At 35.6% G+C, this 27293-nt stretch overlaps 1 long non-coding RNA gene across 4 annotated transcripts in view; it reads right to left on the reverse strand.

Moving 5' to 3' along the window:
• The window catches only part of LOC110392458, a 32041-nt gene extending 10733 nt beyond the window's left edge, over positions 1 to 21308 (reverse strand). For 2 of the 4 annotated variants that reach the window (XR_002434388.1, XR_002434386.1), the window contains exons 1-3: positions 18862 to 21302; positions 17237 to 17518; positions 2124 to 2292 (exon numbers count right to left, since the gene is read on the reverse strand). This is a non-coding gene — a long non-coding RNA (uncharacterized LOC110392458). Of the gene's footprint in view, positions 1 to 2123; positions 2293 to 17236; positions 17519 to 18861 lie in introns of all 4 variants that reach the window. The other 2 variants (XR_002434389.1, XR_002434387.1) reach the window with 2 other exon arrangements.

Genomic DNA, 27293 nt, shown 5'->3' on the forward strand with positions numbered 1-27293 from the left:
ATTAAATTATTGTTTGATGAGATGGAAGTTTTTTACCAGAGTACATTAATTACATTTTAAAAGATATCAGAAATAGCAGTTCTGCTAATGTAACTATATTTTATTTTGACCTTGTGAAACATTTTTGATTCAATGAAGTCAAAACATGTCAATTTTTATGTTAATTTGATGTAAAGTAATGGTTAAATCACGTCAACTATTGCGTCATGTCAAGTTGAAATAATATAATGAAATGGAATATGACACTTCGTGTCATAACATCATAATCCCTGGCATGCTTTGGCATATTTTATTATGGACATCAGTAGTATTTTAATTGTTCTATCACAATATAAATATTTTAACTTATCACCCCATTATCAGCAGAACTACTTTATCAATTAGTTACACTCAGAATAAAAATTTCAGCATTTCCAGTAGAACTGAATTTTCAAACTTCAAACTTTCTTCATACATCATTTTTATAATACTTAGAAGGTCAGATACTTTAACGATAAGAATAATACAATTAGATAGAAAAACCAAATGGCATTCATTATTTCCTTTTTTTGCTTCATAAACAGGCCTAGTTATTTAATATGACTGGCAAGCTTTCAAAGATGTTTAAGTGCTAAAAATATTTATATAGACAAAGAAACCAAAGATATATTCCACTAACATAAAAATTTAACCATTTTCCTTCTGTAGCTTGAAGCCATATTTCTCCTAGCTTTTGTCCTTTTACAACACTCTGATAATGAAAAATAGTTCTATCACCCTAAATGATTTGATATATTCATCATCAAATCTGTATTTATTACGCACAGAGTTCACTGAGGAGAATTTGCCCTCATGGTAAAGGTCTCAGTTTTGTAGGAGTGCAGTAACATCTGTGCAGACAACCTGATGCTCCCTTTTACAATGTGACAGAGAATTGTAGACTTTTGTTAAGTACTGAGCATTTCAAATAAGGGCTGAAATAGCAGGTAAGTGATGTATATAAAAGCTTTGTCTGATCTACTGTCATTTGAGCAGTAACATTATTCTTAATGCTTATCGTGGAATTAGGGAACACCAGAAAGAATGTGGTCCCGGACAGTGAAAAAACTATTGAAGCACATAGCTCAAAGCACATGATAAGCTAGATTTGCTACTAAAGTGAATCTAAGAAGTTCAGAGAAGACATCAAAGGAAAGATCTAATGGGGGATGGAGGAAGAATCTTCTCTCTTAGTCTTATCATCAGTTTTGCTCACAGACTAAACAGATACAGTTATGTACTGCATACTGTAATACTCCAAAGATGTTACATATCAAACTTTGTTTTATCCTCAGAGAAAGAAGTGAATGTTCATAGCTTTAGTGATATGTGACTTTATATAGACTTAAGCAGTATCTAAGAAAATTTGGTTTAGAAATACAGCTTCTCACAAACGCTGGGCTAGGACCAGATTCCAAACCTCCATTCAGAGGGAGAAAAATTCTGTTGGACATTGCTAGAATCAGAGAAATACATGACAGGGAGAAGCCTCTTGGCACAGGGAAGAATAACCTGCTGTTATGTCAACCAATTATTTTCCTGACTATATCCCTTAATAGAAAGAAATAACAAGATGAAGCAGCTACATAAAAAGAAAAGAATGGGAACTTGTAGAGCATGATTTGAAAATTAAATACAGTCTTGCAATCTGCTGTACTGCTAGTTTCTTGACATCAGTAAGAAAATTTAAGGTCTTGATAGTATCTTTTAAAGATTTAATAAAAATCTTTAAAGATAATACCTTGGATCCTTTCAAGATTGAGTCATTATCTAGTACTCTAAAGGATAATTAAAATTATGCTGATTATAAGAAACAGTAAAAAGTTTAGTGATACTTGAAAATATTCTTTTCTTGTAGAAATTGCTTTTGCAGGAGGAGTGGACAGTACATAAGCTAATCGTGTATGAAACCTTGTTCACCTACCTGTTCACATCTTAAATTCACATGGCAGTATTCAAAGAAGTACTGTTCCCATAGATAGAGGAAAAAATTCTCATTGACTTTACTGAAATTATGTCAAAAATGTAAGTGATATCTCCAGGAGTGTATTAGTGATAGTCTGTTCTTCCCCTATGACTGGAAATAAGATAAAAATCTTCTGTACCTTAAACTCAGCATTTTTGGATTTTTGAGGTTTAGGATGAGGAAAAGACATGAAGCAGCTGCTTCCCAAAGCCCTGAAGATCAGAGAGCAGTATTTGGTGCTTCAGGCTACATGAGAGTTCTTCAGGCCTCATAACCTCTTCCCTTCTAAGAGTTACGTTTTGAAATACCTGGAAAATATTAATTGCAGCTTTTTTATTATTAATGCAAGACTAAAGTTTCATATGAATTAAATATTTATTAACTCTTAAAAAAAAGATAAGAGAAATTTTGTATTCTTATCTGGACAGGAGACTGCATTCAATAATCAGATTTTATCTAGAGTGACAAAATGCAAATTTCCTGCTATTCCATTTCTCACTGTGGATTTTTTTCAATGTGTATTTTTGTTTAGATAAGTATGTTGTCAAAATTCAGAAGACAGTGTAGACATAAACACAAGGAGGGTCAAGACAGTTCATGTCTTCACTCATTGCTTACTGCTAACTGCCATGCTCACCTGCACACCCATACATTGAACTATTTAGCTGATAAACCTATTTGCAGATTTTCCCAACAGGATGCAGTCCTTTGCTCTTAGGTTTTACTCTACATTTAATCTACTTCATGGGTTTCTTACCAACAGTATGTTCTTACATACCAATAAAAAATATACATGAATGCTCTCAAGAAAGACTATTACTAGGATCACTCACCATGTTTTATGTTACTGTAGCATATCTTTTAGTCACTAAAACAACAGCAAAAATGTATCTTTCACACTATTCTTTGGTTTCTTCTGGAAAAGTTCTGTTTTACAAACTTCATGCTGGCCTTAACCCTGTGATATAGAAGAACACTAATGTTCTGGCATGAAATATGTGATCAATAATCTTTCTAGTGGGGAAAAGACAAAAAAAAAGACAAAAATAAAATTCTATTGCTACTCTCTCAGGATATGCTGTAGAGGAAAGACACCCATGCAAGCATCAATATTCTCTGATTCTCTGGCACAAGCGGGAGGTGAATTTCTATGGTTTTACTTTTTTTTTTTTTTTTTTTTTTTTTTTTTTTTTGTACAATGCAATCATTCTTACATCCAAAAAAATTCCCCACAAACAAGCAAACAAATAAATTAATAATCCCGTGAAATATTGTCCCATAGCCATAACTCTTCTATATGTAGAAACAAAGTGAAAAAGACTAAATCTTGTATGATGGGCACCAGTGATGCTATTTAATTTACTAGTTTAACATATTTACAAAAACCATGAAGACATCAACAATATAAGAAACAAGATAGAGCAGAAAAACGGTTTCCACTTGATTTTCATAGATTTTAGCATACAAGAATTCTTTCTGCTAGACTTCTGTGCCTGCTAAGTAATGTAGCTACCTTAGGCATACATGAGAATTTCTGTCCTGAACAATCCATAGTATAATTAGAAACAAGATAGGAAGACAGACAGATGCACATACACACACATATATAGATATATACATCTAATCACAGAATTATTTTTTATCCATTATATTTGAGAAGAGATGTAAGGGTTTTAAAGGGGAGTTAAAGAATTTAAGTCTGAAATTAAGAAACATAAAATCTGTAGGATATAAATTTTAGATATTTTAGTCATTTTTAAGTGCACTAAATATACAGAATTAGCTTTAGAGTTGTTGTGGAGTTTCCATCCTTGGAGGTACTGAAAACAAAACTAAACATGGCCCTGGGTAACCTGCTGTAAGTGGCCCTGCTTTAGCAAGGAGCTGGACATGATGATCTTCAGAGGAAAATGCCAACCTCAGCCATTCTGTGATCCTGTGATGTGAGGTCATGCTTGTTGTTACAGCATGGAAAGAACTAGTCAAGTCAGCTGGGGGCTGTAGATGATCATGGGGTAGCAGGGCAGGGTTATGTAGCCAGGACCTGTTTCAGACTGGCAGGGTAGTTTGGGATAGCTCCATCTCTGGGTGCTGGAAGCCTCCCAGGGGATGGGTTGAGGTCAGCCCACAGATGGATCTGGCTCAGCAGGCTTGTGGGACAGCAAGAGCTGCAGGTCAGGCAGGCAGGCAAAGATGAGAGCTTCAGCCAAAGGCAGCTCATCGAGGCTGAGGGTCAGCCATGGTCATAGCCACCTCTCAGTGTCTGGGATCCTGTCCCCTGGGTCACTGCAAAGAAGAAGTTGCGCTCAGCTGAACCAGCTCAGCTGACCCCTCATCTCCCAGCAGCCAAACACAATGGCACCTACATCTGTGAGACAGTGAGATCTTCTACTGTACTCTGGGTCTGTATTCCAACAAATAATAAAACTACTCTTTCATCTTCCCAACAGCTAGCAGCCACTAACTCTGCTGTGATGCTCCTAAATACTCATCTCTGCAGTGTCTGAGAAACCGCAGATCTCAGCCAGGACAGGTAATGGGAATTCACAGGCAATACAACTGTGCTGCAGAAATCTGAAAAAAGAGACAGGCTGAAAGAAGGTGAGAGACAGTTCAAGGGAATTTTTATACTAAACTAGGCAGGTCAGAATGAAGCAGAGGAGTCTCGTAAGTAAAGAAACAAAACCTTAAATGTTTCCTTTCAGTGATAAAGGACGTTTGAATGAATTGTTTTGATAAGTTGAATGGGTCTGCCTCTATACACTTTGGGAAAGAGAAACTGCTGTGAAACGAATTCAGATGACTAGGCTTTGCACTCAGAAGTCGTACAAGTCAGTGCCACAACTTGGAATGGGTCTCAAGTTTATGACCACAGGAGAAATTACAACAGGGAGCATGTAAAGCTTCAAAGTGCACCTACATGTCAAAGGTCAAGTTAATATACATAACATCAAGTGGTAACAGTGGAATAGGCCATTCCAGGCCTACATTTTTCACTTTTTCTGTTGAAGAAAATTGTCTCCAAAAATAAACAAAGAGCAGCAACTATCAGCTTCATTCACATTTGGAAGAGGTTGCATAGCAACAATTTCATAGCTGTCTTTCTTCTACTTGGAAATTTATTAATGTCAGGGTGATTGCTTGGATTAATTACCTGTTTTGCTATCTTTAATCACTCGTATACTTTGGAATTCATACCTAGAAGAAATGAGATTTTCCAAAAACATCTTTTGCACTACTCTCAAAAAAAGTTGACTGATATCACAATAAAATACAAAGCAAAATATGTCTTAGATTCAGACTCTAAAGCCATCGTTGTTCACTGATGATTGTAACAGTTTCCTGGAACATAAAAACTTAGTTCAAGGCACTGTTTTAGGCCTCAGTGTGACTTTTCTAAATCAGAGGTAATGTATTCAGTGGACTAATGAATAGGGAGAATGTGGGATATAATTTCCCACAAACCATAGGAGTACACAACACTTCTCATTAATGATTACACTTTTACACTGTTATACTTCTGGATAATGTGGAAAATATATCTCTCACTAAGATTTTCAGCTGAGAAAGTGATCTATCAAAACTGCTAAATCAATTTCTATGAATAGCCAACCTTTTCTTGCCCACTTATAACAGAAGATTCATTCCCAGACCATTCATAGGTAAACAGAGTTTATATTTGCCTTGCATCAAAGCCAAATGTTTGCTTTTTATTTTCTAGACTAGAACACACACACAAAAAAAAAGAATTTACTTTCATGTTACACTAATCATTTTGTTACAATCACTGTTGGAGAATATTCATCACTGGAGTTTGGAGACTTAGCATCTCTTCTCATACTGTTCATATTCAACAATCACTTCAAAATAGCTTCTCTTCAGCTATGTAACAGAGATGCTGATCCACAATACATTGAATGCAATATTAATTGGCCTATTAAATACAGTGGACTACTAAAGCAAAGAATATTCTTAGGTATCCTTAGGAAGACACCACTTCATTGTTCTAAGGCACTGAGACTTTGGAAAGGTTTTGTTGCACAATGCAGATTCCCGATTCAAGCTATGATTAACACAGTAAGTCTTTAGGAACTGTTCTTCAGGCCAGTGCACTGTGTACTGCAGCCAGTTCACCGAGGATTTGGCCTTTGGTGCTGCACGCAATCAGATTATTAGCTTTTCTGTGAATTTTTGAAGTACAACAGACAGAGAAATGCATGTTTAACCTTCAATGTCTTTGTATTCAATTATTATTTAAATTTTAAAAGATTAAACAATCAACATGATAAGTGATTTAAAGACAGACTCATATGTACAGAAAAGAACAATTTTTTAAAAAGAGGGTTTAAATCATGCTTATTAAAACAGAGCATTTCAGTTCTACCCAAGAATTTTTTTGTTGGAATAGCATTTTTTTTGGTGGTGCATAAAAAATAGAGAACTTTGTATGCAAACAGTTGGCAAGGTCCCATGAAAGTGAAATATTTCTGATGTAAAGTATCTCTGGATTCAGAGAATACTGTTAGACTCGGTACTGTATTATATGTTTTCTGCTGTGTGCTGTGGGTTGCTAAGTATGAAAGACAGACCCATCTGCGTGATTTACTTGGAATAAATCTTCCTACTTTTGCAAGATCAACAACATCATCTATCCATGTGCAGGCTGGTCAGCCACTCAATCTTTTGCCTAGTCAAAAGTATATTATTTGTTTGAATCTTCTAGCTTTCCCTATTTTTCAGCCTAAGCTGTAACACATAGGTTTGCCTTAACAAGCTTTTCAATGTCATTTCTTAAGTGTTATCTTTCTGCAGAATCCATTCAGTACATCTCCTAGGATATTATTCTCATCTTAAGTTCCTCCTGCAGTTGCTTCACAGCTCCTTTTAAAAATCTTTCAGCTAAATACTCCTGTGCACTAGATACAGCTGTGTTCTACATCTCTAAATGCACAGAAGGAAGGTCCAAAACACAAACTCAGTAAATATTTTTCTAACATTTTCTAAAAAAAGATGAAAGATCTAAGTAGCTGCAAAGAGCAGTCCACATAAAATTAGAAAAGATGTAATAAGATAATATTCAGTTGTAACAGTTACTACCATAATGAACTGCTAAGCCCCAAATCCCTTTGAAATTTTGTTAAAGGAATGCTGACACCTTCAGAAACTAAACTTAGATTTACTAATACTAAATTGATTTGCATAAAGCATGTTTTGTTACCCCTTCCATCAGTATGGCTATCAGCTCTGTTTTTGCAGATCTGCAAGGTTATCCAATTTAAAAAAATCATACTTCCTCTCCACAGCAACAGTGGAAAACTGAGATGGGCAATGCCAAATTTAAATGAAATGAATAACATTTATAAATTTAAGAATGTGACTTTTCAGGTATTTAGCATGTCAGTTCTCAGAATTCAGTGCTTTCCCTCAAACTAAACTAGAGTTTCAGACTGAGACTAGTTCTATCATCATGCAAATTCTGATAAAAAGCCGAACACTCTGTACTGTCACAGCAAGCCAGAACAATGTCATTAACAACAAACAAACAAACAAGCAAAATCTCAATACAAATTTGTATGTACTATAAGAGCATTTAGTGGATAAAGAGTAAAAGGAATCATTAATTCTGAGTGTTTCGAATCTTATAAGTACAAGAAAAAACTCCTTGCAAGTTGAAGTCTAAAAGTATCTCCAAACAACACCTTTAGGTGTTCACTTTGAGTTGTGTTGTTGTTGTTCTTTTTATTCAGAGGGTCCTGTGTGTGCTGAGAATGCAGGAAAATGTGTTAACCAAAAGACAAGTTAAACAGTAGGATACTGTGGGACATGAATAATGGCATAGTGTTTCATAACTGGCATGTTGGGTAAAGATGAGTGCCATTGGTGCAATGAGGTATGAAATAATACTTTCATAATTCACACACAGAAGTGTCTTACTGCAATTATAGTTTTATGTTGTAAAATGCAGTATAAAAAATATTTATATAAGTTAAGAAATAGAGTTCATAGGTTACAACAGTTTTTATTACCATTAGATCACTCAATTCCTACTTTATATTTTAATACAATTAAGCATGTGTTTGATTAACTGAAGAATTGTGACTTTTAAATCTTTTTAAAGAGAATTGCTAATTTTCATTTCAGTCACTTTTTTTTCGTTTCCTGAACTGTTTCTTTTAAAATCTATTTTATGGAAGTTTTTAATAATTTCTTCTTGTTTGCTTTACAATCTATTTCAAACATTATTTGCATTGTTCATTACTTTTGTCTAAGCAGTGGTGTTGAACAAGATAAGGTCTCCATCTTTCTTTAACCACTTGTACGTAGATGTATATTTATGCTCAACCTTAAGGTGGTCAGTCTCTTAGAGCCATGTAAACCAGATTTCTTCATCTACATCTGTGATGTGGACCACATCAGATTAACGTATGTAGGTCGCTCCAAAAGTAATGCCTGCTATTTATTTCCGTGGAAACTACAGCAGATACAAAGAGGACTATAGCACTATTCGATAAAGCAAATTCTCAGCTACAAGACACTATTTGTCAACATTATCACCACCATTAGCTATGCATTTTTGCCAGCAATAAGCAAGAACCTGTAGACTGTGTTGATAAATAACCACACCAGCAGAGGTGACCACCACTGATGAAACACACCACCCACCTCCTCACTGTTCTCATGTAAACTCCACAAATATTCAGCAAGCGTCAACGTATATCAGTGGGTGCAATTTTTTCCTCATGGAGGAATTCAGTGGCACACTTTTGCTTTATATGCACTCCTGTGTCAGACGCCATTTTATCAGACTGCCTCTCTGCTGCCATCTGTCACACAGCAACAAAATGTAATGGAATATTGATGGAAAGGTTCAACCTCTGCTGCCACACCACCAACATCCAACTCTGACTTCGTTGGCCAACATAATAAAATAGGAGGCATTACTTTTGGAGCGGTCTTCATATATTGTGATTCTCATTTCTGTGGGTTATCTCAAGTTTCCTTGCAGAGATGTTCAAGTATTCATCTCCAAAATACATCACTGTCTCTCCTTTCTGCTGACAGGTAGTAGAAAGGAAAAGTGAGGCACAAAGGGATACTACTTGAATGATCTGACAAATCTGTGTTAACCTTTTTTTTTTTGCTTGATTATGCTCCACATCATCTCCAGTCTCCTTGGAGTGGGAAGGCCTGGGAGTAAGCATGAGAAGTCAGGCTTATATGCAAGAGTTCAGCAAAGCCTGCAGGCTCTGAGAAACTGTCACTAGAGATTAGGGTCAATGTTTTAAAGTTATACTTGAAGATACGCCTTCTGCAAAACATGGCCCAGACATCCCACTGTGGCAGCCTATGTGGTGTTATCTCTACAGCATTTGTTAAGAATATGAATGTAGACGAGGTGAACCAAATACACCAAGCTACATCTGCACAAAACTAGTCACATTAAAGAGGAAAATGATGATCAGGTATGTTAAATGTTTACCACTGGAACAAGGGCTGGGGAAAGTGGGGTCACATGTGGCCAGGTGGATATCATTTGGGGCAAGTTTTGACACTGGTGGATTAGCTATAATAGAGTGCTCAGAAATTTGTAGGTGCTTGTTAATATTTCGTAAGCGTCTAATATCACATTTATCATTTTGTTGATTATGAATGTACAATTCAGTGGTTCTCACAGAATCAGATCATTAAGAAATCAAAAGGCTTTGAACTTTGTTTGATTTGGCTACGTGAATTGAGCAGTTTTTCCCGTGTTGCTGTAGAAATAAACAAACTGAGCATGCATGACTTCTCTCAAACCAGCCTGGCAGCAACATGATCCACACCAGCTAACCAGAGGATTTCCATGCAAGCCTAGGAAAGTGCTAAGCACTGCATCTCAGCCTATGAGTATTAAAGCAAAAGGAAACACTATGCTAGAGGGAGAGCTGGGAGGCAAGTAGCATTAGAAATGAATGAGAGGACTGAAGGAATGTAGCATACTGGGAAGGATTACATCATGGAGGAAAAAGAAATGAGATGAATGAAAGGTTATAGTGGAAAAGGAAGAAAAAATGCTATAACAAAAAAGAATTATTTAAGGAAAAAAAATACTAATAAGCTTTAACAGTTTACCTATCCGTTTAACCAGTTTTTCACAAAATCTGAGAAATCAAATATATATTCAGACTTTATGAAGACAATGCAGATTTTGCTCAAATGTCCTGTTTCTAGGGAGAGCTGCATACCCATTTCTTTTCTACTGTTAAGGAAACCACTAGACTACTGGTCTAGAGCATCGCTTTGACATTTGGTGAAACAATTTAGCAATGGTTTTCTCAGTCACCATTTTCAAAATCACGTAACAAAAAATGAATGCTGTACATTTTTTAGTGGTGATGAAGCACTGCTCACACAACAATAGATTTCTTATTTTTTCTCATACTCAAAATGTAGAAGTTTAATTATAAATAATTAATTCTTTGTAGTTTTAACTGTGTAAAATTAAACAAAATCAGAAAGTAAATTCCAAACTTATGCCATCTGAGGTCTTGCTTGGCTTCATAAGAATGAGTGTCTTGCTGGACTAAGCCCAGCTAAGTGCATAAAAAGGGATTTCCTTTGGGATATTTAATTAGGTTGAATGCGATTTGAATTACAATAAAAATTCAAACTGAATAAATTCATAAATTTCAGAATTCCATCTTGATCCATGGGATCTTCATTGAAATATTCTAGATTTTGGGACTTGTGAGTACAGCTTCGCTAAATTATAGGTAGAATTATGTGTTTGCATTCATATAATATATATTTTGCTAGAAAAAGTTCTTTCTGAAACTGTCTTTATAAACCTTCGAAGGACTCATGAGGAAGATTCAGCTACTTCATGACAACAGCTACTTAGAATGTTTTTCTATAGCTGAAAATTTATGCACAAACTTCAGTCAAAATGACAAGAGACACCCCTGGGATATTCTTTGGAATAGATTTTAATAGCACAGTTACATCTAGCTTTGCATTTAGAACATCATATCAGAACGGTTACTAAACAAAGCATTTTTCATGCATACAACATAGCAAATCCCTTTTATATTGCATCATGAAAACTAAATTTATTGATCTAAAAATTTTGGTTTTGTAGTCCTGCATAAATTACATTTCTTGTATTATTCTTATTACAGCAGGAGATAAAGAAGAACTGCTTTGAATGAAAGTAATAGAGTATAAATGAAGCAAAGTTTACACTTAGGATAAAGCTATTTTGATTACACAGAAATAAGACATGAAATATTTCACCTAATGTACAATAAATATGACAATCCTCTTGGATTCCTATCCCTCCTGAGCAGACAGGGTGAATTTGTATTAGTCAGGGGATTTTATCCATTCACCTTAATTTAAATGCATAGGTCTGGAAAAACTGAGCATCTACAAGTCTTCTGAGGAAATTTCCTGGAGCTTTAGCCTGCCTCCTCATCTTTAATTCTCATCTTTAATTCTCTTGCAGTTTAAGTGAGAGGAGGGATGTTCTTATGTAAATTTCATTTAATTATATTGCAGTCTTTTAACTCCCTTGGTTCATCTTCAATTTGTCCAAAGAATTGATAGCCATCACCAAAATGGGTAGGATCTGACGGTAGCTGTTATTTGTTTGAATGTGAAGCTGCAGTTAATGCTTCAGTTCTGCAACAGTGAGGTCTTTTTCTAAAGTGTGTGTGTACATGCACCTATACACAAATGCATGCATATGTATATACACATACACATACAACATTTCTACAATTTTCAGTCATATAAATAAATTCATGTTTGTTACTAAAGGAGAGGGAAAAAAACATTGTTTTTTGTCATTGATGTAATGACAGTGTTATTACAAAGATTTCTAAATGAGTTCTAAATAAATACTCAATTACATGCTCAATATGCCTACATGAATACCTCACTTTGTGGAAATTTCCGTTTACATAAGACCCTATGAAAAAAAACGTTTCTGCCATGGGATTTTCCAAGGTACTACCTCAAGATAAACATATTTGATAAGAAAGTTGCCCTTTTATTATCTTCAGTTTCTTCTGTAAGATATTATTTTCCAACTCAAAACTGATGACAAGAAAAAAAAAAACGTGTTACAGTCATTCAGGTAGTTTTATTTGCAGTTTGATACAATGCTTGAAGCAATTAAATCAAAGCACTAACTTTGCTAATTATAGCATGCAGTGTACAAAGTGAGCTACCAGATAAATGCTTTACTATATATCAAAGCAGTACTTATTATCAGACAAAAAGTAGGGTAGTTTTAAAGGTGCAAAAACAACCTAGTTCCAGGTAACCACTTTGTCCATGGTCTTATTTGCTGTTAAATCACAATATATCATACAGTATTTTTAGTAGTTAGAATTTGCATCCTGGTAGCTCTCCAAATAAATGTACTTCTCTGTCAACACAGCTTAATGAAGAGTGTGACTAGACTTTACATAAACTTGTCAAGGTAGTATTAAATATTGATCTCCAAGTGTGCTGGAGCAGATCATGTACTCATTTAATCAATTATTAAATTAGCTCTTTATTTTAGGATTAATATTTTAAAGTATTTGAACACAAACTTCAATGTAACTAAGCCATTCGTAACTTAATTTTTAAATGGAAGATCAGGCAGCAATATTCTGTGTTTAGAGTCCTAAATTATAAAACTGTCCTGTCTGTAATGGTTTCACATTTATATATTACGTATGCAATTTCAGAAGCCATACAGACTCTGTGAATCAGAAGTGTGACACAGTACGTTGGGAAGTGACTGAAGGAACCTACTTTTAAGAATCAGGTCTAGATTAGTGACAAGACCTTGCTAAACACACTGAATATGTGACCAAAAAAAAAATAGAAATCTTTTTCAGAAGTTTATTGAAACAATGATAAAAGAGTGCATTAGAAGTTATCTTCAAATAAACTACTACATGACTAGGTATGAGACAGTTCAGTTGTACTTGACCAAATCCTTACTTCTAAGTACACTGCTCCCAAGGATTGTTTCTCCCTCTCCACAGAGCCACTGTGTTAGTGTTTGCCTTGGCAAAAAAATCATCCTAGAGGAAGGAGACTCCATCAGAATTTGAAATTGGAAATCTGTCTCCCTGTTCCTTTCACTTTTCCCCATCCCTTCCCCTGCATTTAGAAAGCACAAATTGTGCTGGTTTCTTGACCTTGGCTGAATGGTCAAACTGCAGACCTGAACTGGATGATTCTGAGATAACATCACACTCATGACATGGCTAGAACACGATACCAAAGGTAACACAAAGCTTTGCTGTAATAAGTTGCTGGGTACTATCTGAGGTTTTCAATTTTAGACTCGCTTTCAAAGTTTATGTAGTGGTCATACCACGTGACTGTATGTCAGTACAGACATTCACATCGTATAGTTATTACTTTCTTAATAGCTTTAATTTGTTCTTCAAATAAAATCAGTGGGATAGAGATTTCAAAGATTATAACCTCTTACAACTGTAATAACTGGAAATAAAATGTATTGCCATCTCTAATGAGGAAAAACGTCAATTAAATCAATCAGTATCAGGCCTATGAGATACCACAAAAGACATAGCCTTCGGTGATCCTGTTCTTCACAGTACACATGTACTGTTCTCAATTATTCTCACAGAGTTATTTTTGTTTACCACTCAGGGAGGAAGAAATAAAAAAGTCAGCTCAAGGCTTAAAACCGTTTTTACGTGGTACTGTAGCTGTAGATTTAGAGCATATAATTGGACATCTTCTGAAAGAATGTATTAAACCAGCGCTTCGGGAGCCAAAGAGCTTTACCATCTTTTATACCTTCCTGACAGTGGCCTTAAAGAAAGAATGAGAATCAATGGACTCAAGGAACTAATGGACCTGCCAGTTCTCTGAACATCTCTAAGAACCATGATCTAGACAAGTGATCAAAGATAATGAAAAGAGTAAAAAACAAAGGTATCAGAGAGAAGAGCCTGAAATCACTTCTGATATATTTCAGCTTTTTTTTTCCTTTCCAATTTTCTATTTCTTGCTTATCTACCTTTATCTCTTAACTATTTCTTGTAATTCCAGTTATTTACCACAATTAACAGAGCTTACTCTGATTAAATTGTGACAGGATCATGTACTTGTGTTTTACAAGCTTTTGCACTGCATTCCAAGTAGAGGTGCATTGTGATTAAAGTATTTGTCGCGCATTAACCCCAGTAGCAAGCTAAGAACCATAGCGGGATGGATGCAGGAATTGGAACAGCAGAAGTGAGAAAACTCTCAGGCTGAGATAAAGACAGCTTAATAGGTAAAGCAAAGGTGAACACACAAGCAAAGCAAAATAAGGAATTCATTCACTACATATCAGCAGGCAGATGTTTAGCTATTTCCAGGAAAGTGGGGTTTCATCACACACAACTGTTACTTGGGAAGTCAAACATAAATCTAAACCTTTCCTCTTCCTCTTTCTTTTCCCCAGATTTTATTGCTTAATACATTATATGATATGGAATATCCCTCTGGTCCTTCAGGGTCAGCTGTCCCAGCTGTGTCTCCTCCCAGCTTCTTGAATACTCGCAGGCTCCCCATTGGCAGGACAGCAAGAAACAGAGCTGATGCTGTGTGAGCACTAGTCAATTATAGATAAAATACCAGTGTGTTGTCAATATAATATCCATAGTATGTTCTGCATTACAGAAGCTAGCTCACAATATTACTTCACAGCAAATGAAGTTGCTACTCTGATTAGTCTAAGTAAAAAAAAAAAAAAAAAAGCAGTCATTCCAAAAAAAAAAAAAAAAGATTTTTTTTCCCTTTAAAGGCTAAATCAAATAAATTTCTTTTTAGGATAATGTAGGGAAAATTCTGGTAGAGTCTTTTAGGGGCTGATATCCTTTGAAGTGTAAGCTCCAACACCCAGTCTTGCAGAGCGTATTCCAGCTTTACTTACTGTATTAAGATAGTTGTATGCTGCCATATCATTTACACCTGATGAGAAATTTTTAGGGTAGTACTCAGCAAAGGACCTAAGTCATCATTATGTTCGACTCTGAAAACTAAGAAGAATCATACACAGTTCTAGGGGTAGGATCAGACCAGTGGCATCCAACTTTTAAGTAGGTCTTCAGAATTCTTGATTAAAAAGTCAGGTTCTTCCTGCATGCTTTTAATTTAGACCCATGAGTCTTGCAGTTGAACTACACAATAGCCTAGTTATAACTGAAGTGATAGAGTTTTCCATTTAAAATCCTAGAGCCAGGTTGCTCAGTCAGACTATAACATCTGTATATTCAAACGAAGGAGAATTACCACTCAGATCTCTCCTCTACAGCACTCCTAAGATCTGGAGTCAGATGGTTGCTAGATAACAGTTATATGCTCAAAGGGATGCATAAGTTTTCAATCTGTTATTAAGAAATTAATTAATCTTGGAGTTTAGGCTCAATTCTCTTCCCATACCACACATCTTCACGAAGGAGATGGCAATGTGATAGTCAGTTGACCAGAAAAGGAGATACCGCTAAAGAAACAGACCTTAGCTACCTGTTCTATTTGTTCTGGAAACATTTGCTAAGATAGAATGATGCTCAGGCCTTCTTGAATTCAGATCTTAATTTCAGGCACCATTTTACCTTCTGTCCACGATGACAGAAGAGTGCATTTGTGTTCTCTTTCTCTGTTCACAGTAGTTGTATTAGAGATCCAATAATAGCCTTAGAATTAAGAAACAAACTATGAAAAGCAAGATTTTTGGAGGAGACCTGAAGCTTATACATTTCAGAAGATGGAAGAAACTTCTGCTCTAGTGATGCACCTTTAATCACTGCCAAATCTTTCTTGCTTGTACTAACAAATGCTTTAGTGATGTAATTTTACCAGTTGTCTTCCTCTGACAGTCATTCATTAAAGCACACTATACTTCAGGCAAAAAGAAGAAAGCATTGTCTGCACTCCAGAAAGATGCTGAAAAAAATAAAAGAACTCAAATCACAAACAGACAACTTCTATCTCAGGAAAAACAAATCAGAAAAGTAAAACCTGTCCTGCCAAGATATAGAAAAGTACTCTTCTTTCTTTCTTTCTTTTTTCAATAAAGAACTTGTCACTACAAATCTTTCATTCACATTCATTCTGATCTCCACTGTAATTATCCAGTCCTTAGCAATGAAGTGCAACTAAGACATGTTCTTGACTGAATTTAGAAGCTGATCTCCCAACATTAGATCTGATTAAATACCATGATACAAAGAGATCACTTTTATTTCCACTCTGGTACTTTGTCCATCTTGGAACTTTTGAAAGGAAAATCACTCTGCCCATGGTAGAATTCCAACATCCAGTCTGCACTGATGCATAGAACACAGTACTGCATTGCATTCAGATAATCTCAGCATTTCTACCTGAGTGTTTTGACTTGACAATGCATATAATAGAATCAAATCAAACAGAAGATGATTATTAATAGGATCAAGATTTTGTTCTTATTGATTGTTGATCTGTACCTTGAGATTTCACTAATCGCAAAGTAGAAGACAAACTGAGAGACAAATAGTAAGAGAAAAGGAAAACAGATACCTATGGAGCACATGTAACTGAAAGCACTAAATTGGCATATTTTCATAATCTATACAAAGGATCTGTGGAAAAACAGGACTAGTGACAATGGAGGTAGGACATGAAATAGAAATAAGCTTCCTGCATAGATGCAGAGATTAGAAATAAAAAGAGAAAGCAGCACTGGCAAAGACAGGAAGGGGGGAAAAAGGAGGAACAGAGATAAAAAAGAAAAAGCTATAAATAAGGGACTAAAAAGAAGATAAGAAATAAATAGAGAAGATCAGTCTGGAATATGCAAAAAGCCAAAAGGTGATTGGAAGATAGAGGTAACACTTTCAAAATAAAATAGTGGGAAAATAAGATCTAGTAAGAAGAATGTGTTTTGTGGGACAGTTTTGGGACAAGGCAGACCATTGATAAAGATGGTGATGAACATGGATATTCATTTTAGAAATATAACTCTTGACAATTTCCTCTCCTCCTCTGTCAGGCATTGATAGTGAACAGAAGAAAAGGAGAAATAAGATGAAGTACTTGTTAGAAAGATATTCTTATTTCTCTTCAGATATGCAATCAGCAGCTCTTGAGACTCCAGGGAAACTCAAAATTTTCCTTTTCATACAGACTTGGGTTATAGTAATGCATTCCATGTATGTGGCATCTGCCAGCCAAAGTCCTTTCATCCTGAGGGAAATATGAGAATGTAATACTTACCCTACAGGCAGAAGAAAGACAGCGGGCCAGTGCCACACCAATTATACATTTCTCAGAGGGATCCACTACAAGCACTTAAAGGCCTTCGATTCTGCTTCATAAAGGCAGTCTGTCAAAAGCTGAAAACAACTAGTTGAATTCTGAGCTGCAGACCTTCACTCTCAAGGATCTGGAGAAGCCAAATATGAGTGATGCCTCCCATAGTGATGAATAATCTTCTTTGAAATGTTAACAGTCATATCGCATGTCCCATATTTCTCTCCATGCACAATTCATATGCAGCTAATAATGAATAAAATATACAAGGACAAACAGTTATAGCAATGTTTTCACTTCAATGTTTTCTTCAAAAAAAGATAAAACAACACAGTCAATGAAAAAGTTTTTTATAGTTTGTTTTAGATTTAAATTGATTTTCTATTATTTTCCCTCCCTGAATTGTGCTCATTAATAATGATGACTATCTGCTGAAAACTGTATAAACTTAATACACAAACTTAATGTATAAACTTAATAGCCTATCATATACCTCTGTGAACTCTTGGTAAAGTACCATTGGGAATTTTATGAGGGATACTAACTAGTTCTACTCTTAGAAAGACAGCAGATTTGAATATAACCTGTCTTCACCAGTTGTTAAACTGTGTTGCCTTGAGCCTGTCAATATTGCAATGTGAAGGACCATAGAAATCAAAGGCATTCCTCTCTCTCCAGCAAATTTGGCTTGAGTTCACTGTGGCATCTACCCATCTTGTCTCAGTGAGAGAAGCTTACATCAGTATACTTCTTCACTAATTACAAGGCTAGATTAATGCCAAGTAATAACACTGTTCACCAGGAAAAGCTATGGGGAATGCTCTATTTATGTTGTATTTGTATTTATTGCCAGATAATAAGAGGTGTGGTAACAGAGAGCAGGAATCAAAGAGTGCCTGAGGCATCGCTCTAGATTGGATGCAAATTGATAGACTAAGAATTAAGAGCATGCAGTCATACAAATATTAAAACAAAGTAGATTTCCTTAATCTATAAGGAACTCTATTCTCAGGTGTTGTAGTTCCTATCAGCTCCACTTATTAACTGGGAGCAACATAATAAGAATAATAAATTACAAAAAAATTATCCCTCTGTTACAGACTCAGAGTACTGACTAAGGCTGCCTAGAAGAAAAATAATTGTATTACACCACACCCAGAGGATGTCAGTTTCTTTCCCCCTTTTTTTTTAAACGAACCACTGTTTAAAATTATTCTTGAGATGAATTGTTTACTTCTTTTCTCTACCCAAAAAACCCATAGAGGCTTACTTATCAAAAACAATTTTCACTAAACAATTGATAACAATCACAATTAAATTTAACCTGCAATTTGAAGTAACTGAAATTATGCCCCAAAGCTCTGTGGTATGTTCACTGCTGCTCTATCAAGTCTCATTCCTCATCAAAACTTTAAGTTTTATATTCCCCTTGGATTGTATTTTCCTTCTATCTTTTAATACTACGAACACTGCCAACACCACAGAAGTAAACTGTTCATTAATCAGTTTCCTCTGAACATCAACTCTGTTTACTTCTGCTTTAACTTTCTAGCACAGGATTTTTATTGTCTTTTTAAAAATGCATTTACCGTGCAAGTATTCAGAATCAGTTTTGGTTTTGCATTTTCTTGTCTCATTGTCACATGGAGGTACTTCTTGTTGAATAATATGAGCGCAATTTCCATAATGAAAATATAAAAGTAAATTAAATTTAATTTGTTAAATATATGCAACATGACAGCATCCTGCTGCTACCACTGCACAGATGCACAGATGTGGAAGCAATTTAATTATCAAGATGTTAGTTCTCTGTAAAATATTGAGAGCTGCTAAGAAGCAAGACACACACAACCCTTGAGGTTAGTTCTTTCCTATTTCACCTTCTTAAACGTCACTTGAATTTAAAGATTATGAACATGGATCACAGACCAAACAAGTTTACTCAGCAGTTTGCTGGTATCACTCTATTTGACCATAGTGTTAAATTTATGCAATTAATGTTTTAATGGTTTTCAGATACATTATAGAAAAAATAAATCCTCTATTTTTATTCACTATTTATAATCTGATCAAAAATTCATTTCTAAAACAAGTTATAATCTCAATGGGAACATTGCTTTTGCATTAAATAGCACACCTGAAGTTCAGCAAAGATGCATCTGTCACAGTGATAACACATTTGTACATTAATAAAGCTGTATAAAAGAGATGAGATGCTTAAGATCCAAACATAAGCCACACTCTACTTCTGGCTTGTGACTAGACTAAACTTTCCAAAAAGTAAGAGGGAAGGTATGTAAGGAGGGATACCATCAAATTATTATCATTCAGACAAGTTTTTAATCTAACATTCTTGATTATAAGATACATTCTAAAGATATAAGAAAAAAGATATAAGGGAATGATGTCTTCTTATAGCACACCAGGAGTATTTTTAGGAAAAAGACAACACTTCTAGTTACCTCTTCATAAACATGACCAGCTTCCTCCAGAGAAACAACTTACATATGACTAAAACTCTAATTTAAGAATTAAGTTTTGCATTCTCAGTCTCTTTGAATTCCTGGGGCCAGTGACAGACTCTCTAGCTCATGAAAAGGCTATGTAAGCTCATGTAAGGTATTAGGAAGATGTCCAACTCCCATTACTAAGACTACAGAACTTCACTACAAGTTAAAGCTGGCTTCTTACTGTCTGCAAAATGAGATGAATTGGAACAATATGAATGGTGGATTAGGAATAGGAGACGTTTCCTTTTTATGCACTTCAATTTAGATTTGAATTGTCTGTATGGTAGTTACAATTAGAAGATGCTGCCCTCTTTCCTCAATTCCTATGCAATTAATCAAATGTAAAAGCAAGCAGAAAAAGGTCTCAGAAAGGCATTTATGAAGAAAAGACTTGTAATAGCTCTACAGATTTGTGTACATTAGCTGAACTGTTATGGAGGCAGACCTTCAGCTGGCATTTCAGCTCCATTAACTTTCAATAGCACTATAACAAATTACACAAGTTGACGATATGCCCCATGATGTTAAATATCTGACGACCAGAGAAAAGTGGATTAAAACAAGATCAAAGACATACAGGCTCCTAACGCTCACTATACATCAGTTTGGATTTAAGCTTAATTTTTTTGTTTCATCGTTCACTTATTTTAAGCACTGTGCTAAAAGCCAGTGAAAATATTTAGCTGAGACTAGGAGTCAGTATGATCATCCAGTTATACTGTATTTTAGTACATTAAATACTTTTTGTTTGTCAAAAAGAAATTTTTTTGTTTAAAAATGAAAATATTTTTTGTATTAGTTTTTCATACTCTTTATAAAACACTTACTATGTTTAGATTGTATTTAAGATTCATTTTTTCCACTTGAAAAAATATTTATAAATTCTACTATCAACTCTGTAAGTTTTCTTTATAGCCATTTTTGATAATACAATATTAATGGTTGTTCTGATAGGTTATATGTCAAGTTTGAACTAGAAAATTTTGCATAGAGGAGAACTAACACATAGATTCACAAAACAGTTGAAATGTACACAGTGGAGGAAAGTAGTTACAAAGCAAGTAAGCCATTTTTAAGTTTGATTAATGTCTGCCATTTCAAAGTCACAGAATCATAGAATCATAGAGGATCTGGTCCATGATCTTCCCAGGCACAGACGTGAGGATCACCAGCTTGTAGTTCCCTAGGTCTTCCTTTCTCCCTTTCTTAAAAATGGGAGTGATGTTTCCCTTTTTCCAGTCACTGGGGACTTCACCTGACAGTCGTGATTTTTCAAATATGATGTTGAGTGTCTTGGCAACTGCATCAGCCAGTTCCTTCAGATGCATGTTGTCTGGCCCCATAGACTCGTACCTATTCAGCCTCATGAGGCAGTTTCTAACTCACTCTTTATTTACAGTGGGGGGATTTTACTTCCCCAGTTCCCACCTGGAGGTCCAGGGATACAAGAGGTATGAGAAGCCTGGCTGCCAATGAAAACTGAGGCAAAAAAATCATTAAGTACCTCAGGCTTCTCCATGTCTATTGAAGCCAGTTCTCCCCTCTCATTTATCAGAGGGAGTACACTCTCCATTGCACTGTCTCTTCTGACCTATGTATCTAAAGAAACATATTTTTGACATCCCTCACCAAGTTCAGTTCCATCTGCATGTTGGCTTTCCTGATCCAATCTCTGTATGTCCAGGCAGCATCCCTGTATTCTTCCCAGGCCACATGTCCCTGCTTCCATTGCCTATACTTTTCCTTCCTTTCCCTCAGTTTGATCAGCAGGTCCTTGTTCAGCCACGCCGGTTTTCGGTCTCCTCTGTTCTACTTCTTATGCTGGGGAATGGAGAGCTCTTGTGCTCTCAGAAAGGTGTCCTTAAAGATCTGCCAGCTCTGTTCCGTTCCTATGTCCCTAAGGACGGTTTCTTAGGGGGTCTCATCCAACAAGTCCTTAAACAGGCAAAAGTCAGCTCTCTTGAAGTTCAGGGTCCTGATTCAGTTCTTTGCCAGGCCCACATTCCTCTAGAGTATTAATTCAAGCAAGATGTGGTCACCACCTCTGATCTTAACCTTTTTAATGATCTCCTCTGCATTGATGACCACCAGGTCCAGTAATGCTTCATTTCTGGTTGGTCTGTCCAATACTTGGACCAGGAAGCTATCCTCAATGGACTCCAGGAGTCCTTACAAAATAGCAGCATTTAACACTGGCAAACATATACTGATGATCACAGATGGAAGTTATGACTGCCTTTATCTAAGGTTTCCTTCAGTGTATTATTTCAGATTTTCAAAACAAAAAAATAAATATAGCAGCTGTTTGATATCAAGCACAATTTCCAGCATGCTTGTATTCAAACTGTAACTAAGTTGTAATAGGTCTCATCCTCCTGGGAGTCTTTTTGATGAATTTAAGTACATTTTGGAAACTATATTCTTGCACGTTTCCTATGCAATTGTCAACAGTTTACGGGCTGGTTCGGCCCAGTTCCATGACTAATTGGGCAGAGGGAGCCACAGACCCATGCCCCAGGAAAAGAGAAACAGGAAAAAAGAAAAGGGTAGAGGGATGGGCCTAAAACAAAGCAGCAGCAATGATCTGAGGAGAAACAAACTAATTTACTAAATAAGATATTGGAATACAAAATAACACAATATAATACAATATAACAAAATATAATTGGAATTGAAGCTAATCAGTCAAATAAAATGAGAGAGAGAGTGTCCAAAAACCAAAAGCCTTACTCTAATGCTTAAGGCAGACAGCTAGAGAGCACCCATGCAGAGGCGAGCATGAGGGGGAAAAGGGGATGTCTTCATGATCATGAACAGTTTTTATCTTTCCCTCTGAATGGAAAACGGAAACAGAACAATGCAAAGTCCTCTGGGACATGTAGTTCTCTTCTACCCATGGAACTGGACTGTTAACTCTTTAACTCCCAGTGCACTGCATGGTGTTATGATGTGGGATACCGATCACCAAAAATCATAAAACCATGACAACAATAAATTGACTATAAATAAAACAAGACTTTCCTAAAATGAGCTGAATCCTAGGGGAAAAGATCTGTTAACTTAATGAACTACCAAGATATATCTTCAAGCTATAGTGCACTCTTCTTATACAGTTGCCACAGACAAAGATGATTCATAAAAGTTCTGTTTTTTGGGTCATGACTTGGAAACAGGTGTCTGAAAGATTTCATTTCCCTGAAAATGAACTACTTGAAACAGAACTGAGATATCTCAGTGTATATCCTTTGTTGACAGAAATTCAGTATGCTACAGAAATTGTGTAGACTGTCACGCAGCAGGCTTATCCTGGATTCTTCAAAATATATTAATTTTTTTTCCTAGCCCATCCACTCTTCCCTCTGCACTGCCATGTATAGCAATTGTTTACTCCTGCTCTACCCAGGAACAAACACTAACACAAAGCTCAGATACACACTGAACTCCTCAAACTTAGAAGAAAAGTCAGTGATATGTACAATGAGAAAGAAAAAAAAATCCTGTATTAAATGAGAAAGCTGCTGTGAAAACATGTTGTTACTACATGCTGATAGCAAAATGAAGACAAGGCAGGCAGCATTTATACAAAACAACATTATATAAATCTTCTATTTGCACTATATTACTTAAAATATATGTCAGCTGAAGAGATATAAGACAAAATGGAATTTTAAAAATATTCATCATTAATATTTGATCAAGAAATTTGATATGAAATTTCATGCAAAAATGTTCATGATCCCAGAATTATGAACTTAACTCCATGAAGGAAAAGATGTAAACTGATTGAAACATAAAATGTAAAATTTGACCTAATTCAACCAGCGTGAAGTGTGACTCTAAATCCAGGAAATTGGACAGAGGCAGAGGGGCAGAAAATAAAAGAACAAAAAGAACATTTCATTGCAGTGCAAAGAACATTGTTTTTCTACTTACAGCTGGAATAAACTGGATTCAAATAGCTTGGCTATTATAAGATATGATTTTTAACGAGATTCCTCACTACGTGACATTGCTGGACACCATGCTAATACCTTAAAACAGAAAGGCTTGAACTTAACATCTTTCTAGGAAGCATATAGTAGGCTTGAAGAAAACCAGGATTAGATGATATCAGCAAGCAGAGGGATTACTTACAGTCCCATCATGAGAAAACATTAGTAGCTGCTTATATGTAAGAAAGGGAGAGGGTTGTTTGTCTGAATAATGCAACTATGACAAAAATTAATAAGCAAGTTGAAACTACGTATTAACCTTTTTTTTCACTCCCTTGTGAATAAAGTCACTGTGTTGATCAGACGAGAAAAGTAGCTTTCACATATATTCTGTATATTTCAGCTGTACTCAGCTTTCATTTGAAATGAGTTCAAGTTGTCCTCCATTTGAGTTCTGCCTAATTCTGCCTTTTCAAATAATTCTGTAGCAGAATTGCACACAAGTTTAAACTGCTCAGAGATTCATATCTCCTGTCCTTCATAGTATAATTCATACATTTATATTAGGGTCAGAAAAGTCACTTATTAGGACATAAATTATATCAGAATGTGACAATTTAGTTGAAAACAATTAAGAAAAGCTATGGGGTTTTTTTGCATAGTATCAATAGAGAAACAGTAAATTTATTCATCTTTTCTCTTTTCCAGTTTTTTTTTTGTCTGATGTCCTAAGGACCTCTGAAAATGCGGTCTTTTTATAGTGATGACTTGCATTTGCAAAACTGTGCTTAGTGAAACTGATGAGAACATTGTTGGCCTGTTTTTTCCAAATTACAAAAAAGGAAGCTTAATTTTTCTGTATATATCCAGTTTGTTTACAAGCTTCACTACTGGCTTTTTGTAGGACATATCCAGTGTTATAAACTAAATCTCTCCTCAGCAAGATCACTTTTCACAAATGGAGACACTCAAAGATAACTGCATTTCATAAATGTATATTGAAATACATTCCACGATAATACATCAGCCTTTTTCTGAACTTCTACAGTGAGACAGTTTACAGAATGTTTGGCAACATTTTCTTGTAAAGAAATTTCTGTGCTTAAAAAATTCTACAATTATCAGCTCAAATATCAAGCATGCAAGACACTTTTTCAGACTACCTCTAATAACTACTAATTAGAAAAGTATTTATTTCAGTATTTACAACACCCTGAGCTTTGGAAGTATGCAGACTACGTGTAGCTCCAGTATACGTTTACCACAGCTGAACCTTCCTTGAGCCCTTCTGTTGGGATTTATACACGAAATCCCAGAGGGACCATCATGGAGTGTCTCTCACGTGTCACTTCCATTCCATCTTGCTGGGTGACAATAACTAGTAAAATTCTGCATCCTATATGGATGTCTATGAAAGTAAAGCCAATTATTTGCATATCTAAATAGTGGAATTAGGAACATATTGAAGTTAATAAGTGTGTGCCATCAACCTCGATGAACTACAATTCCATCTTAGCAGAGAAGTATGAGTATGGCTGCCAGTGAGATTAAAACAAAGCCAATTTATAGGCCACTTCACAATATACACGTATATTCATTCAATTTTCTGCACTTGAATAGCTGTACCTAACTTTGGGGATAATAATCATGTTTACTAAGCTAAGTACAAGTGTAAGCATCTGCAGAATCTGTGTCCACGTGCTTCTCACATTTTACTATTTCAAATGATCACATCACTTAAATATTTTCCTGTTATTTTGAATAATCAAGAATAAATAGCAATAATAATAAATCTGTGATGTGAACAATTTCAGGGTAAGTGTTAAAAATCTTCTAGAGTTTAAAATGCATCTGACAAAGTATTACTGGCTCTCTCACATTTCTGTAACAAAAATGCAGCTAATTCAAAATGTTGTCCAAAACCTGTCATCTGGACTGAAAATCTGAATGGCAGGTTTAAACCTAATGAGGATTAAAATGAGATTTAATAATGGAAACACTGTCAGATCCTTAACCATACCAGAGCTTCCAGGCACTGGAAGCAATAATACTAGCAACAGTTGTTTGCAGATGTTCTTGTCATTTTAATCATCCAGTTAACAGAATTAGCAATGATTCACAGTTGTCTTTAGTATTCAGCTTGCAAACTATTACATTATGAAAAGATGAGGGGAGTCATGACGGTTTAATAGAAAAACATTAGCTCTTTTTAAAATTTATCTGTTATGATATCTAAATGTGAAGTGCTGGTAAAGCTATCAAAACTTTTATTACAGGAACATTTCCTTTATATTTTTACAGTAATTATTATCTAAAGCAAAGTTGGACTATTTGCTTTATGTCACTGTTACTGACAGATATTCTTGCACAATAATCCCCCACGCAGCACATAATATCTGGTTATATACATTATATGCACTGCAGTCATTGCCTTTAGTGTTATCAATTACATATCAAGTATATTTTGATACACAAAGCTGTATTGAGATGTAATTGAAGAATGAAAATAACCTCCACAGAGACAAAGAACAGGTGAAAATATATTCTCATAAACTCAGATTTTGTACTTCTGGTAGCTCTGTTTTGCAGCTTTGTCTAGATTTATTCTAGCTAGCTTTGCTTTGGATAGGATCAAGTACTAAAGGATTCAACTGCAATAGCTATGAAAGAAACATATATGGTGCCAGTTGAGCATAGAAAGCCCCAGTTAGCATGAGTAAAGTGCTGTCTGTCCCCAGGCAAGCTAGCTCTAAAATAGAGTTGGCATGTTTACACGTGGTGCAGTCAAGCCAATAAACTGAAACACAAACACATTAAGGTAGTGCAGTTAGAGAACAAGAGAGATCATATAGTCTGAGAATTCATACTTTCATGTCTCAAGACATCTTCTTAAAACTTATTACCATTAAAGCTGTACCTGTGGTCCAGCTGAGAATCCAATTCCCCATTAAGCACAGTGCAATCACAGAATAGGACTGTATGTTCCCTGAGGCAAGATTTAAGAAAATGTCTGCAGATGCTACTATTAAGCTCACTTTTGTCAGATGGCAGTAACAAGGCACTCCACAAGGAAATGACAAAAGTGAGTGGGCAACAGAAACAGCAGGTGATCTTCACTGTTGACAAATAAAAGGTACTACATCCAGAGAAAAGCAATCTAAACCACACCTACACAATGTTACCCTCAGAAGTGAGAGATGCAATTCCACAAAGAGAAGCTGAGGTCATCAACTTTTCCCTGAAATCACCAGCTCTGTACATAATGGGTGCCAGGAAATCCAACAAGATATCAGGAATAATATTGAGAGAAAGACAGAGAGCATCATTTTGTTGTCATTTAAAACTGGGAAGTGCCATATCCTGAATTGTTGTTCTGGTCTCTGCATGTCAAAAAGGACGTAGCAGTGTTAGAGATCGGATGAAATGTTAAAGGCAATAAAGCAGCAGCCTTACACGGAGAAACTGAAAAGGCCTCAATCTGGAGAGGAGAGGGATAAGAGAAATGATTAAAGTTCACAGAACTCATGGTGGCAGTGGCTAAGACAAATTTTGAACTGAATTCACTAAATTTTTCAGTAC

Source organism: Numida meleagris, chromosome 1 (genome assembly GCF_002078875.1).
Source record: "Numida meleagris isolate 19003 breed g44 Domestic line chromosome 1, NumMel1.0, whole genome shotgun sequence".
Taxonomy (NCBI): Eukaryota; Metazoa; Chordata; class Aves; order Galliformes; family Numididae; genus Numida; species Numida meleagris.